At 48.3% G+C, this 15,970-nt stretch overlaps 1 protein-coding gene across 2 annotated transcripts in view; it reads left to right on the top strand.

Moving 5' to 3' along the window:
• The window catches only part of HK2 (hexokinase 2), a 62,644-nt gene that overhangs the window by 3,991 nt on the left and 42,683 nt on the right, over positions 1 to 15,970 (top strand). Inside the window, exon 1 of one of the 2 annotated variants that reach the window (XM_008962671.6) lies at positions 558 to 686. The exons of the other annotated variant lie outside the window; for it this stretch is intronic. The gene's annotated coding sequence lies outside the window, so the exon portion shown is untranslated. Of the gene's footprint in view, positions 1 to 557; positions 687 to 15,970 lie in introns of those variants that run through there. 2 annotated transcript variants of the gene reach the window in all.

The following is a 15,970-nucleotide window of genomic DNA, read 5'->3' as shown; positions in this document are numbered from 1 at the left end:
GCGGGCGGGGCGGCAGGCTGGGCTCTGGCAAAGTGGCCTGGCCTCCATCAGTCTCTTCCTCGACCCTGCGGGGACCCGCTTCCTCCCTACTCGGGGCCTGGGACGCGGAAAAAGTTTGGGCAGCCGGGACACTCCTGGGCGCCAGGAGCCACGTCCGCTAAGCACAGCCGGCGAGTGCGCGCGGGCGGGGAGCCGAGGTCGCGCTCCGCCTGGCGCCCTCCCTCCCTGAGCTCCGGCACGCGCTCACGCTCTCTCCCCCAGTCCCTTTTTCCCTGTTACTGGAGGGGCGGGTCACCCCGCAGGTAGTCAGGGATTGCTGCGCCCACGTGGGAGGGAGCCCCCTTCTGCAGCGCGAGTTCCGGCGAGAGCACGTGGAGAGAATCGTGGCTGCGGGAGGGTGCTCCGCTGCCGCGTGGGGCTGCCGGGGGCCGTCCGCGCTCGCGGACCGCGTGTAGGAGACGAGCGGTTCCCTTCTCCTTCCCCGCGGCCCTGCGGGGGTGGGCTCGAGGAGAAGCTGACCCGGGAAGGAGTAGGAAAGGGGCAGAGGAACTCCGCCCGCCGCGCCCCCTCCCCGGAACTGTGGCGCCCGGAACTGAGGCTCGGCGAGGGGCGTCCCCCATTAACCCCCGCCCCTCCAAATCAGCCTCGGGACCGCCCAGCCTCGTGTCCTCAGGATCTGCCTCTGAGTAAGGGGAGGACTTTGGTTGTTACTTTCTGGTTTGCCCTAAAAGTTACTCGGAGAGGCCAACGCGCCGCGTTCCTGGATTACTTGAGATTCTTGAGATTTATGTCCTTCCGAAAACGAGCTTTTTTTCCCTTAAGCCTCGACCTGTCTGTTCCCACCTCGCTCCGCAGCTCCCTACGGCTGAGCGCTCACCGCGGCCGGGTCATTTACATAAGAAAGAGCCTCAGGCCAAGCCGGGAATCTCTCATTCCCCGCCTCGGGGTATGGGGGTGGGGATGGGGCCGGGGCCGGGCAGGGCCAGGGGCGCGCTCAGAATTGAGTTTCTGAAATGCCCGGGATTAGGGGATTGGCTCCTGGCCCGGGCCTGGGCTACGATTTGAGGTAGGGGACAAGTTGGGAAGGGATTAGCTGGAGGGAGGTTGTTTTAAGAGCTGTGAGGCAACGGAGCGTTGCTCAATTACATACTTGGAATTTCAATATCTGATGGGAACACATTTTTGGGAAAATGTCTTGCCATTACCGTTCTGTGCGACAACCTGCTCATATTCCCATTCTGGCGGTCCCGAGGGCATAGGAGGCATATTAATGTAGTGATGGCGCGTGAACCTCCAAGAAAAGCAGAAGTTACCCAGCCTCAAGTCTGGAGGAGCGAGCAGAGGCGGTTGATTTACTTGGGTTTTACTGTTTGTAAATGGCTGTTATTCTCTAATTCCTGGGATGTGGCTCTGCACCTTGATTCAGTTTACTTAAAAACGTGCCTTTGATTTGAGCTGGCAGGATCTTGGTAACTTCTCAACTTCTAAGAACTCTTGAGGAAGGCTATCATCTCTTGGCAAGTCCTAAAATACACAGTGGAGCGTCATTAATCTCAGGGAGTTCTCCTTTGGGTATTACCCCAGGACATTTGAATCCTTGCATAAATTTACTCTTCCTCAATCCAGAGGAGGGCACCAGGGTTGGAACCCCGTTGGAGTTATACCACTCTCAATCTTGGAATGGGGTTCATCTCTCTTCCCCCAGAGTGGAACGGGAATTAACCAGGGTATCTGGAAATGAGTTGTAATCTCTGTCTTGTGGTTTATTAACCATAGCACCCTGAGCCTCTTTGGACAGCCCGTTTCTCTTTGTGAAATGCAATAATAACAGTAGGCTTGTCCACTTTATGGAGTTGCGATTATGAAGCACTGCAGTGTGCAACTGTCATTCCTGTAGGTTTTCTCTACCCTTGCAGCCACCTGTCAGTTTGAGAAGTGTCCCTGAGGACCCTTGGGTGTATTTCCTCTAAACTACCAATAGGGGCAGAATTGAATCAGGCCTTTAACTCAGTAATTGTCAGAACCTGGGATTTGACTCCCAGCTTAGGTGAGCGAAGCTGTTTGATTCCAGTGGCAGTTACATAGAAAGCAGAGACTCAGAGTATCTTGGAACCATCTTTCTGAGCTGCCATTGGAAAGAAGAATTAAGAGAGAAGAATGAAAATTTAGTATAACTTTAGAGTCTTTTGAAAAGACCTTTTGATTTGGACCCTTCTGAAATCCCCTTGTGATAAGATAATCTTACATATTCTGGGTTGTAGTCTGAGGACGTGGAAGGCTTGGGTTCACCTGCCCAACGAGGTCACTTGTCGTCTCCTGATGGACAAGCCCAGTGTTTTGGGGCATTAGAGATGAGAATCAGGGTTATTTCCTCACTTTTGCCAATTGGAACTCAGGAGCGACTGCAGAGCACCTACTGTGTACCTGGCACTGTTCTAAGCTCTTTAGGTATGTCAGCTTATTAACATTCAAATCAGTCCCATGAGGTGAAGACTGATTGTTATTAGCATCCCTGTTTAACTGAGGCCCAGGGGTAACTTGCCCAAGGTCACCAGCTTTTCTGTACGAGCTGGGAATCGAAGCCATGCATTTGGCTTTAGAGCACTACGCTCTTGAGCACATACTCGCCTGTCTCTGGGGAATGTGAGCGGACTCCTGGCCCGGGCCTGTGCCCACTCCTGGCTGCTGGTAGCACCCCCACCCATCATGACCACAGATGGAGCTAGCTCTTCTGTTGGTTTGATCAGTGGCACCAGTACCCTCTGGCTACTCCAGCTGAGAGTCCTGGATTCATTTTCATCAACTCTCTAACTCTGTCAACTGGTCTCTTGGTTACTTTGGAGGCCTGCTAAGGGTGTCCCTAAAACTCTTTCTGGAGCCAGACTGGATCATTTCAGGAGCTCTCTACAGCTCTTAATTGCCTTCCGCTTCTACCCCCCAGCTTAGCCTCATCTTCCTCTCCATCCTTTCATTCCTCTGTCCTGCCTGTTCACACTAGGTCCTTTTGCCCTTGCCTTTTTTTTTTTTTTTTTTTTTGAGACACAGTTTCACTCTGTCACCAGGCTGGAGTGCAGTGGCGCTATCTCGGCTTAGTGCAACCTCTGCCTCCCAGGTTCAAGCGATTCTCCTGCCTCAGCCTCCTGAGTAGTTGGGATTACAGGCATGCGCCACCATGCCCAGCTATTTTTTGTATTTTTAGTAGAGACAGGGTTTCTCCATGTTGGCCAGGATGGTCTCGATCTCCTTACCTTGTGATCCACCTGCCTCAGCCTCCCGTAGTGTTGGGATTACAGGCGTGAGCCACCGCACGCGGCCTGCCCTTGCCATTTTTGTGGCCCTGAACTCTGCTTGGCTTCTTTCCACTTAACCCCTTCCAGCTCAAATGCAGTTCTGTCTTAATTTTCTTTCTGCTTCCTTCTCCCCCTCCTGTGTGCCAACATTAGTGTGTTTGAACCTTGCATGACATTTGTTTCATTCCACCATCTGTTAGAGTTGATGGTTTTCAGTTTGGGTTCCTTCCTCAGGGCAGGGAGAATCTTGGCTGTTAGGTTTGTCGCTGCAGTTCCTGGCCACTGGTGAGGTGCTCGGTGAGTACAAGAGTAAAGGAGGAGACCTTTCTGGAGAAAGAAGCTAAACCAGGGCTGCAGGAAGTGGAGGAGCTGGGCGGGGGCAGCTAGTCTTAGGCTAAAGTGATGGTATATGGGTGGACACTTGGAGGGGCAGTTCGCAGTTATCTCTTCATCCAAAGCGTGACCTGAGGCCGGTCCTGAGGAGGGAGAGAGAAAGGGAGGAGAGTTTCCTGTCCTTCAGCAATCAAGACTGTGTGTCCTGCCTATGGAGAGATAGAAGAGTCTTTCTATTTTTTTTTTTTTTTGAGACGGAGTCTCGCTCTGTCGCCCAGGCTGGAGTGCAGTGGCGCAATCTCAGCTCACTGCAAACTCCGCCTCCCGGGTTCACGCCATTCTCCTGCCTCAGCCTCCCGAGTAGCTGGGACTACAGGCGCCTGCCACCATGCCCGGGTATTTTTTTGTATTTTTAGTAGAGATGAGGTTTCACCGTGTTATCCAGGATGGTCTCAATCTCCTGACCTCGTGTCCGCCTGACTCCGCCTCCCAAAGTGGTGGGATTACAGGAGTGAGCCACCGCGCCTGGCTGATTCTTTCTATTGATTGAGATAAGTTAGTATACAAGATGCAGGATTTTGTCTCTTAAGAATGGAGAATCAGGGTTAACCATAGAGATAAAATGAAGTATATACTCCTTTCTCTGACCATTGACCAAATTGTTTTAATACGCAGAGACTGGTGACATTTGCACTGGAATCCTGTAATAGACATAGCTCATGTAGATTCCTTGTTGTATGAGCAAGGGGTGACCTTCAATGCTGGGCTTGAGAGGAATATCTTGGAAGTGAAAAGATTGAACAGAGACCCCAAGAGTCAAGAAAGCCAAGAATTTTAATGTTTTTTTAAGAACCTGCAGTGAGTGCAAGGCCCTCTGAGTGTGATGTGGGAGACAGAAACCCAGATACTTTTCAGTTGTCTAGAGAGATATGGCCGCTAAGTCAAAAGAGTGAATTACCATGGGTGGGGCTGGAGTTAGAGCCTCAAGGAACCTTGGCACATTTTGGACACCTACCACGTGCCATTAGTCCGCACGTATGGGATTACAGTATCAAGAGTAAATTGCTGATTGAAACCTTAGTAATATTATTTTTGTCTGTGTTAATTTTGATTGGACGAACTGACATTGACAGGTACAATTCACTCCATTTGTTCAATATGTAACATCTTGGTAACCTAACTCTGTCCCTTTCTCTGCTCAGAAGACAACTGATGGTAGTAGGAATACTTTGTAGCTTTTGTTAACCATCCGTTTGTTTTATATTGCCAAACTTACATTTCAGAGAGAGCTAAGAAGCACTTTTTCCTCTACCTTTGAATGAATTAACTCCCCTGAGCTCAGCCAAAGTCAATTTTTTTTTTTTTTTTTTTTTTTTTGGTGAGACAGAGTTTCGCTCTGTCACCAGGCTGGAGTGCAGTGGCACAATCTTGGCTCACTGCAACCTCCACCTCCTGGGTTCAAGTGATTCTCCTACCTCAGTCTCCCGAGTAGCTGGGACTACAGGTGCGCACCACCATGCCCAGCTAATTTTTGTATTTTTAGTAGAGATGGGGTTTCACCATGTTGACCAGGATGGTCTCGATCTCTTGACCTCGTGATCTGCCCACTTTGGCCTCCCAAAGTGCTGGGATTACAGGCGTGAGCCACTGCGCCTGGCCTTTTTTTTTTTTTGAGATGGAGTCTCACTCTGTCGCCCAGGCTGGAGTGCAGTGGCGTGATCTCAGCTCACTGCAACCTCGGCCTCCTGGGTTCCTGCCGTTCGCCTGCCTCAGCCTCCCGAGTAGCTGGGACTACAGGCGCCCACCACCACGTCCGGTTAATTTTTTTATATCTTTAGTAGAGATGGGGTTTTTCACTGTGTTAGCCAGGATGGTCTTATCTCCTGACCTCGTGATCCACCTGCCTAGGCCTCCCAAAGTACTGGGATTACTTTGGCATGAGCCACCGCGCCAGGCATTTTTTTTTTTTTTTTAACATCACTTTTCAAAGTTGAATTTTTCCAGTACTCTGGGGAGTTTGGGGCAATTGGAGGTCCTTTTCCAGGGGGGAATTCAGAGCAACACAAACCACAGTTGGCAGTGGGAGTAAGGAGATCTGATGAACTGAAAGAACTTGGAGCCCCAGAAAACTGGCTTCCTTTGTTCAGATACTTCCGGTTTAAAAGACCAAATCTTGATAAGACGTTCCTCATTATCATCGTTGAGCTTTGAAGTCAGCAGGTTTGGTTTGTTTTCCAACACTGTACGTAGTCTGTCTTTGCCTCTTCAAAGCTGTGGGGGTTATGCCGGGCGCGGTGGCTCTCGCCTGTAATCCCAGCACTTTGGGAGGCCAAGGCGGGCGGATCACAAGGTCAGGATATCAAGACCATCCTGGCTAACACGGTGAAACCCCGTCTCTACTAAAAATACAAAAAAAAAAAAAAAAAATTAGCCGGGCGTGGTGGCAGGCACCTGTAGTCCCAGCTACTTGGGAGGCTGAGGCAGGAGAATCAGTTGAGCCCGGGAGGTGGAGCTTGCAGTGAGCCGAGATCGCACCAATGCACTCCAGCCTGGGTGACAGAGCAAGACTCTGTCTCAAAAAAAAAATAAAAAATAAAAAAAGCTGTGGGGGTTGGGATGTGGCAAATTAAATCCCACAGCTCACTGGACACGTCTTCATATCACACTCTGTGGATCACACACCATGCTTCCTTGTGCTGGAGTGGCTCTTTCTGCTTATCTTTAAAGCAGTTTTCTCAGCCTTGGTGCTATTGACATTTTGGGACAGATACGTTTTTTGCGAGGGGCTATCCCAGCCTATCATAAAGAGCAAGAATTTCCACCTTACTCAAATTTCCAGAGACAAAGCCTATCTTTTTAAAATTCTTCATTTAGAGCAGTAGTTTTCAACTAGGAGTGATTTTGTCCCCCAGTGGACTTTGGCAACGTCTGGAGACATTTTTGGTTGTCACAAAGGTTTGGGTGAGTGTGTGTTACTGACATCTAGTAAGCAGAGGCAGGTTTGGGTGAGTGTGTGTTACTGATATCTAGTAAGCAGAGGCTAGGAATGTTGCTGAATATTCCACCATGCACAAGATAGCTCCCCACAACAAAAAATTACCTGGCCCAAAATGTCTACAGTGTCAAGTTTGAGAAACTGCTTTAGAAGAACCTGGTCCATCCCCGCCACCCCCTTCTGTTTTCAGGTGTATTGCTGATGGTCATACGGCAAGTTAGTAGCCCTAGTTGGGATCAGAGCCCTGAGTTGTCAACAGTGTGCCATGTCATGTGACCGTCATAGTGGGAAATGGGCTTCTACAAAAGACGAACTTAAGATGAGGTCTACAGTTCACAGCAGTCTGCAGATGCCCACAGTCCCTTGCTGGGGGGCAGGTTTCCAGGGGACGGGAGCTAGTTGCTGTTTCTGTATTCTCAACCAGAGAAATGTGGGCAATACAAGTGCTCCAGAAAGCCAGCAAGAGGAGTTTACTCAGTTGCCCTTGGAAGATGCTCACCCTGGTGCTGCTGTAGTTTCCATGGAGGCTGGGCATGAGCCAGGCTTCCCAACAAGACAGGCATGTGAGCTGGTGTAATGGAAATTCAGAAGGCACTTGAGCTGGGGAGCAGAGGAGGTAGGCCAGTGACATCCATTGAGGGACAGCCTGACAGTTACTGGGAGAGGCTGTTTGATGAGCTGGAGTCAGGCTCCCTGGGGTTGAACTCTGGCTTTCTACATAACACGCAGTGTGAGCTTGGGTCAGTTATTCTACCTGTCTAGGCCTCAGTTTCTTTTCCCTATAAAATGCAAAGATTGTTTGGATAACACTTTAATTGAGTAGTTGTAAGAATGAAAGAGAAAGAGGGTTAACAGGTGTCAAGCTCTGAGAACTGTGCCTGACATATAGTCAATGCTTTATGTATTAAGTATTGGTACTTAACAAAGGTTCAACTTAATGATTTTTTTTTGACTTCACAATGGCACAAAAGTGATACGCATTCAGTAGAACCTGTACTTTCAGTATTTATATAACCATTATGTTTTGCACTTTCAGTACAGTATTCAATAAATTACATGAGATATTCAACACTTTATTGTAAAATAGGCTTTGTGTTCGATGGTAGGTTAGGTGTATGAAATGCATTTTTGACTTACTAATCGGGACATAACCTCATTGTAAGTCGGAGCATCTGTACATAGGGAGAGACACAGTCTTAGATGTCCCACTGCACCGTCCGCCTGGACAGGAGCAAAAAGAGGCCCTGCTTTACCCTGGATAACTCCCAAGGGCTTCTTTTAGAGTAAGTGGTTTCAGGTCCATTTGTGTCTCTGTGTGACGTTGGATTGAATCAGAGGACAGAGAAGTCAGAAGGATGGAAAATTCCTGAAGCCAGGGAAGAAGGATGCGTCCACCGTGCTTCTAAAACCTTCTCTTTCCTGGGCGTAGGAGATCCATCCTTAAGCTCTTCCTCTAAATTGCTTTTCTTCTGGTCCTCTACAGAGGTGGCTCCCCCATTCGAGGTCTCTGGGATGCCTGGGACATTAGTGCACTTCAGGTTGAAGCATCCTTGCGATGTCGCAGGAGACACAGCTGTGCTGAATGATCACAGGGTTAGTTCCAGCTCCTTTTCCCTAACCTCTCTCTCCCCGGTAACTAACCCAGAGAAGAGCAGAGGCTTCAGAGGGCATTGTGGAGGCTGCTTACTTGGGATTTCATATTCTTCTGCTGTGGAGTTTGTCAGTTAAATACTTGCTCACTCATCCTCACATCTCTCCCAGACCTGGCTTTCCACAGGGGAAATCATTTGCAGTGCCCTGTGCAGAAGAGTCACAGGACCCGCCATGATAGATTTGGCCCCACCGACCCCTGGAATTTCACAGAAGGGAATGGCCATTCTCACATTCTTTCGGCAGATTGGGTGAGGTTCCCTGGGCATCCTGGGCTTTGGCAGACAGCTCTTTGCCCCTCATATACAGACCCTGGGCTGTTGAGTGTGTTCCTTCCTGCTGAGCCCAGGGTGCCCTGGGTTCTTCACGAAGCCCAGGGGGATTCTGCATGTGGAACCCATACCCTCCATCCCACCTCTTGAACAGCCGTTGCCTTATCCACGTCAGGAGTCAGGAGTCTTGGCCCTGTTCCTGTGAACAGAGAATCTCATTTCCCCTAAAATGCTGCCCTCTTTTAGGGGTGGTCACTCATTTTGTTTGCAGATGGATCTCTAAGCATTTCCTGGACATTCTTTCCTGCCTTGGTTAAATCTTATCTCAGCGTTAACCAGGAGAGTGAGTCAGGCTCTGAGAAACTGGCTCTGGAAGCCCTTGGGGCCCACCCACCTCCCGCCCACTCAGCCTTCCTGCCTTTCCACCATTTCTGCCCTGGATGCTTGGAGGTGGTCCATGTTCTTAAAAGGCCTTTTTCCCAATCCCTTCCTTCTGGCATCTCCATATTGTCTGAAGGAATAAAGCCAGATGAACCATCTGACAGCTTTAATTAGGGTTAAATGAGGGCATTTGAAACTGCCACTTTTCCTTCTTTCCCATTTGAGGGACTTCCTCTTCCTGCTTCCTGTTTCCTCCCAAACTTTTCTGTCTCAGTCCCCTCCACGAAGTCCTGTAGCCTCTTCCCATCAGCTCTGTGTGTAGTAACTCAGGCCACCCTCAAGCTGCCCTCCAGGTAGGTCCTGTTATTATCTATTATTCAAATGAAGAGACCAGGCACAGAATAGGATAGTACCTTGCCCCAGGGCAAGCCAGAATCCAGACCCAGGCAATGTGACTCCAGAGCCAGTGCCCTTAACCCCCAGCACAAAGCTGCTGGGACAACTATGTTTCAGTTTCACTTATGTTTCAGTTTCATGGGGTTATGAGTCAGGTATCAGCTGGGAAGGGACCTTTGGGACCATGTAGTCTAAACAAACCCTTCATTTTACAGTTAAGGAAACCAGATGTTGTGTACTAAGGGACCAGCCCAAGCTCACATAGGATAAGCCCCAGATCTGGAACCCAGTTTCTTGATCCCCATCATGTTTTTTTAAAACACCGTTTGTGCAGCATGAACTCTTATCATTTTAGGTGTCAGTTTCCCAAGATCAAAGGCAGGATTTACTTAGCTGTATCTAGGGGGATGCCCTAATTGTCCAAACTGGGCCGCTTTTGAGAATGGAAGAAAGCACTATCAGTAGTTATGCCATGACCACAGGTGTAAACTGAGATTGTCTTGGGTAAGCAGGGAAGTGTGGGTACCTTGCCTGTGGTGGGTGTGATCTTGGGGTGGATGGGGCAGACTGGGACAGACCCAGAGGTATTTGATCCAGCAGGTGGACCGCTGGCAGCAGACAGGAGTGGGGAGTTCAGATGCCACTGTGGGGCAAGAGGCTCAGAGGCAGATTCTGGTCCCTGGCCTGGGGCTGTCAAGGGGTAGGCAGAGTCTGACTTCTAGGGACCTAGCATCCTAGGCAGGGCAGACAGGTGGACTGGGAGGAAACCATGCTGCTGCGGGGAATCCCATGCAGTGTGGGCGCCGGCCTGAAGAGCAAGGCCCGACACAGAGCACCTGGTCAGTCGGGAGTAGCCAGCTCTTCCCCTTCACCAAGTTACTTGTCCAACTTTTCTCTTTGGTGTTCCCATAGCCCCTTGTGTATAACTATAACAAAGGTTTCTTGAGCACCTATTATATCCTAGTATTGAGATAGCTGCTGCTATGACTGCAGAGAGGCCATTTATGCTGGGCTATGGAGGGTCAGTGGGAGTTTGTTAGACAAGGGGAGGGGATATTCTGGGCAGTGAGGCCAACACATACACATTTCTAACCATTTCAAGACAAACACTCCTCAGATTCACATTGATGTATGTGATTTAAGTGATTGTAAATCCATATTTTATTAATGTAAAAGAAACTGCCCACTGTTCTGCCCTTCCTGTCAGTTTGTAATTACTTGTTAATGTATCTGTCTTCTGCCAATAGACTGAGCCCCTTCCTGGCGGAGGCTGGTATCTCCTTTATCCCAGTATCCTCAGTGCCCAGCCCTGGCACACTCAACTTGGCACTCAGTCAATATCTGTTGGCAGGTGAACTGTGCCAGGGTCACGTGCATCTGGGACATAATCCCCCTTTGCTCTGCTGCTCCGCAGTCAGAACAGAATGTCTGAGGACAGGAGGACCCTGGGCCGGGTGTCCCAAATGCCCATCTCCTGGACCCTGGACAGGTGCTGCTGCCTAAGGTCTGTCTGGCTGTAACTTGATGCAGCTGAGACTGAGAACTGGAAGAACAGGAAGCCCTGTGACTCACAACCGCTGCAACAGGATCCTGGAGGAGTGGCCCGTATGCCTCCCTGGTCAGCTCTGCGCTTACCCGCTGCCTCGGGTTTGTGAGTCTGCAGTGTGTCAGAGCTGGCATTGGCCTGAGGTGGCATGGCTGCCCTGGCGAGGACAAGTTCCTTGTCCCATCTGAAGAAGTGGCATAGGAGATCTGAGTTTCGGTTCATGGGCTTTCAGAGGACAGGAGACTTACAGAATCCATGTTCTGCTGTGTGTCTTCCCCACGGCTCATCTTTTTTTCTTTTATCAGAAACATCTGGCCCTGCCCTGGCAACTTTGTAGAATAAACTTGCTGCTCTTTGTACAGCCTCAGCCTTCCCAGGAGGAGTCTGTGAGGGCATTATTATTAATGAGGTCACTGACGGCAGTTGCTTGGCTTTCCCAGGGTGGGCACACCTGTGCCCTAGGTTAGGGCACTCGGCTGGTCACTGGATGCTATGGGTCTTCAGGGACTAGGCCTGTGATTTGGGGAGGCTTCTCCAAGTCTTGGTTTCCTTGTCAGAGAGTTGTAAAACACTGGCAAAGGAATAATGCAAAAATATGAAATTCTTTTGAAATTAAGTTGCAAGCATGTGTCAGCACAGAGTCACTGGAAGTCTTTGTGTGGCCAGATTTAAATGATGGATCTCTCTTTGTTTGGCCTCTTTTGACCTCTTTAATCTTCTTTGGCTCTTTGACTGTGTATAGTGGGTAAACTTGGGCCAAGTCAGTGCCACCTGCCTTTTTTTTTCCAGCGTCTTTTGAATTGAAGTATAATGCACATGGGAAACTGAAAGCAGCAGGTAACCACCATCCAGATCCAGTAACAGATCATTACCTGAACCAGCCCCATGTTCTCCTACCCACCACCACCATCAAGTGTAATCACTGTCCTGACTAACAGCATAGGTCTGTTTTTGTACTTAATATAAATAGACTCATACAGGATATAAAAGATGCCATTTGTGTCTGGCATTTTTCAGCCAGTGTTTTACTGTATTTTGAGATTCATCTATGTGGTTGCATGTAGTGGTAGGTGGTGCATTCTTGTTGCTGTATACTATCTCTTGCACCACTCTGGCTTGTTTTTGTTTTTAAGAGACAGAGTCTTGCACTGTTGCCCAGGCTGAGTGCAGCAGCGTGATCATGGCTCACTACAGCCTTGACCTCCTGGCTTCAAATGATCCTCCTCAGCCAAAGTATTAGGATTACTGGTGTGAGCCACTGTGCCCATCCCACCACCCTGTTTTGACTGTGGTTGATTTAAAGCAGACGAAAGTAGTCATAATAAGGCCCCTGACTTCCAGAAGGTATGGTCCTTTCTAAGTTTCTGTCAAAGGGGCCAAATAGGAGTGTTGACCTAATATATAGATGACCTGATTGTATCTTCAGGACAAGAACATGCATGTTAAGAAAGGTGAAGTTCAATCAGTTGGTCTTCTAGGGTCTAGAAACTAAAAGGTAGGATTTTTAGCTGTGGTCATCTAGGGCACCTGGAGAGACGGTTCTAGATAATCAATTAGAAATATCCCAAGACTGGAGAGACAAAGTTCAGCTGTGCCACAGGCATCCTGCATCCTTTGCTTTGATGCTTCTATGCTTGTGGAGTAACTTTCTTATCCTATGTGATCACTTGAATTCAGCCCTCTACCAGGAGGGTGTGCCCTGCAGACACAAGTGATGAACATTTGCTTATTCATGTATTATGTATTTTCTGCTTGCTTACTAAAAGGATTTAGTGATTTGGTTCAGCTTTCAGTAAAAAGATTTCTAGAATGAGAGTCATCAAACTGGCGAGATGATTACTGAAAAACTTGACAGGCCAGGTGTGGTGGCTCATGCTTGTAATCCCAGCACTTTGGGAGGCCAAGATGGAAGGATTGCTTAAGGCCAGGAGTTTGAGACCAGTCTGGACAACGCAGTGAGACTCTGTCTCTACAGAAAAAATAAAATTAAAAAAATCAGCTGGGTACGAGGGTGCATACCTATAGTCTTAGCTACTTGGGAGGCTGCAGTGGAAGGATCATGAGCCCAGGAGTTTAAGGCTGCAGCCTAGGAGTTTGAGGCTGCGGTGAACCATGATTGCGTCATTGCATTCCAGCCTGGGCAGCCGAGCAAGACTCTGTCTCTAAAGTTAAACAAACTTGACGAAGCTCCAAGCTTCCTGACAGTCAAGGCAAAAAGGATAGTTAGTTCTCTTTGAGTCAGTCGTTTTCATCCCATCGGCCTATAACAGGTAGCACAGTGTGTCTGGGCAGCCAGACTCTCTCCTGACACTAAACCCTGCTGGGGACTGAATGGCTAGGGAAGCATTAGTGAAAGACACAGCAGCTTTACATGGTGCGGTGGTCTTTATAGTCTTTCCTGTGAGCCCTTGATTAAAAATGATAGAACTAAACCTATGAAGCATTTCATGGGGAGCTAATGTAAGGTTGTGAAGGTGAGGAGCTTTCTGTTCCTGGAATTGGTAATTTCCCTGGGTCTTAGGGGCTTGCCCATGCCTCCTGAGCCTTTTCACACTGCTGTCTCTAGGTGAGCATTTATCTGCTAAGATGGCTGAGCTCCAAAAGTATCCCCTTTGATTGCCAGTCTCTCAGGCCACTTAAATCTGTGACACTTCCCATGGGCTGCCTTGTATTCTGCCCGACATTCTTATTAGACAAGATTCATCTCTCCACGCGTTCTAGAGACACTCGTTGGTCTATAATATGAGCCAGCTTCTTTGATATAAAGTCCTAGAGGGCAGGGCTGTTGATTTCTTAAAATTTTAAAAAATTGTAATAAAATATTAATCACAAAATTTACCATTTTAACCATTTTAAGTGTACAATTTAGTGGCATTAAGTGTGTTATTCACATTGCTGTGCAACTACCACCACTATTCATTTCCAGAATTAATTTCTTGTAAAATTATGTTTCTGTACACTAGTGCTTTGTATATAATAGCTGTTCCATAAATGCCATAACATGGAAGATGCTGGGGTTGCAACAGTAGTCAGGATTCAGGGATTGAATGATACGGATCTTACAGACTTAGACATTGAAATTTAAGGTTTTGTTTCTTCTACACTTCCCTTTTAAAACCCTTGAGTACCTTACTCAAGGTAGGATCTGTAGTACTTCATATAAAAACTGTCAAAATTAGAATATTGCTGTCTTCTGGATGTAAATAATTTGATCAAGGCCAGGTTCCCACAGGGACCAGATGGGGTGGGCTCAGGATCCAGGCAGTGGCACCAGTCTTTCAGTTGCATTGGGCCTGCAGAATGACATGGGCGCTTCTGGACCAGAAGGGTTGACATTCATCCAGGTGGTCCAGATTCTAGTTTCAACTGTGTGACCTGGGTCGAGGCTGCTCCCTGATGGGCCTGGTTTCTCTGAGATCCTTTTCTTGCAGTCACCTCCAGGCCTTTCCTTCCTGGGCTTCCCCATACCTGGCCAGGACTGTGTATGGCCCACCCTGCATACTTCGAAGTGGAGCCTCCATGAATGTCCCCTTTTGTTCTCTCCATTTGTTGCTTTGTGACAGTGACACAATTTCCTCTCCTTTTTTAAGTGCTGGTCTGGAGGAAAATGCAGGTACTTAAGGGGATGGGTGTTAATGGCTTCCCATTTTGGGTATTATCTTATTTCCTAGAGAGTATGGGGTTAATTTGTCTTTAGGGCTTCCCCTGACACCAACCCCAATTCTGTAGAGGAAGTGGGCATGTCAGACTGGTATGTTATGGGAAAAACTGAAACTGACCAAAATTACCCAATGAGGAAGCTCTGATCTAACCCTTGCTGAAGAGATATCAACTAACAGTGCTATCTCTTTCTGTCTAACACGCCCTCGCTTCCTGGGCTGGCAGCTTGGCAGGCAGACGGGAAGGTAACCCGTTCCTCAGCCAGGCTTTGCTCTGGCCTGCCTCCGATTCCCCAGCCTGGAATGCCCCCTACTCCTTTCCTCCTCTCCCAGATAGAGATTTAAAGAGAAGCAGCCTTGTCCATGCCCATCACAGAAAGAGAAGGAATAGTTTGGGGAAACAGCCTCTGCTTTGTGACTAAGGAGGGTTGAGAAATGTCTGTGATTGCCTGAAGGTGCCCCTGGGTGGAGAGAAGCTTTAGAAGAAAGAAGGGGTGGAAGGAAAGGGGGGGTGATAGAGAACTCTTTTGTCCCCACAGTTATGCTAATGACTCTGTCATGTGGGGCTATTCATCCTGTTTTGTGGCGAGGAAGCTGGGGTTCAGATGAAGAGTCCTCTAATGTCGCACACCTGTACGAACGCTACCACTAGGATTTGCATACTGGTGTTGCTGATGCCAGAGCACTCCCTTCACCACCAGCTACAAATCAAGGGTTGACCTGAATGAGTCTGCTTCGATAGTATCCAGAAACTTACATCTCTTAACAACAAATGCAGAGTTTGTCTTCCCAGCTCCCAGCAGGCTGGATCAACACAGGATTACTTCACAGGGTCACACCTGGCCTAATATCTTAACCACCGACTCTCAAAGATCCCAGGCAGAAAAGTGATATGCGGTGTTGATCAGAACAGGGCCAACCACGATCACGTTATTGGCGTATTGGAAACCTCCCAGAGGAGAGGGGAAGGTGTTTGAGCCCCAGCCTTAGAGGTGTCATTTGGTTAGTCTGGAATGGATCCTTGGAATTCTTACTGTTTTTTTTAAAAGCTCCTTATGTGATTCTGATGTGCAGCAAGTTTGGAAACTCTTATCACAAGTGACAGAATGGAGATTAGGCAGAAGTATCAGAAAGCACATTTATCTTTGATTGAGGAAACTCTTTGAAACAAGTAGAGCTGTTCAAAAATGGAATTTAGAGAAATAGCGAGCCTCTCAGGCTTGGAAGTATTCAAACCTAGGCCACATGACTATCAATTAGGTGGAGAGAGACAAACTAGATAAATTCGAATACTATGTTTAGTGGGATTTTCGAACTAGTTACCCTAAGGGCCTTTCCTTTCTATGGATGAATACTTTTCAGCTGCAGTCCCACTGCTGTGTGTACATCTGCTATCACCTGCTTGGCTTTCTCCTTTGACTTTGGGCCTGGTGCTCCCTCCCACTGAT

The sequence above is a fragment of the Pan paniscus genome, chromosome 12 (genome assembly GCF_029289425.2).
Source record: "Pan paniscus chromosome 12, NHGRI_mPanPan1-v2.0_pri, whole genome shotgun sequence".
Classification (NCBI taxonomy): Eukaryota; Metazoa; Chordata; class Mammalia; order Primates; family Hominidae; genus Pan; species Pan paniscus.
This window is presented reverse-complemented; position numbering and strand designations above follow the sequence as displayed.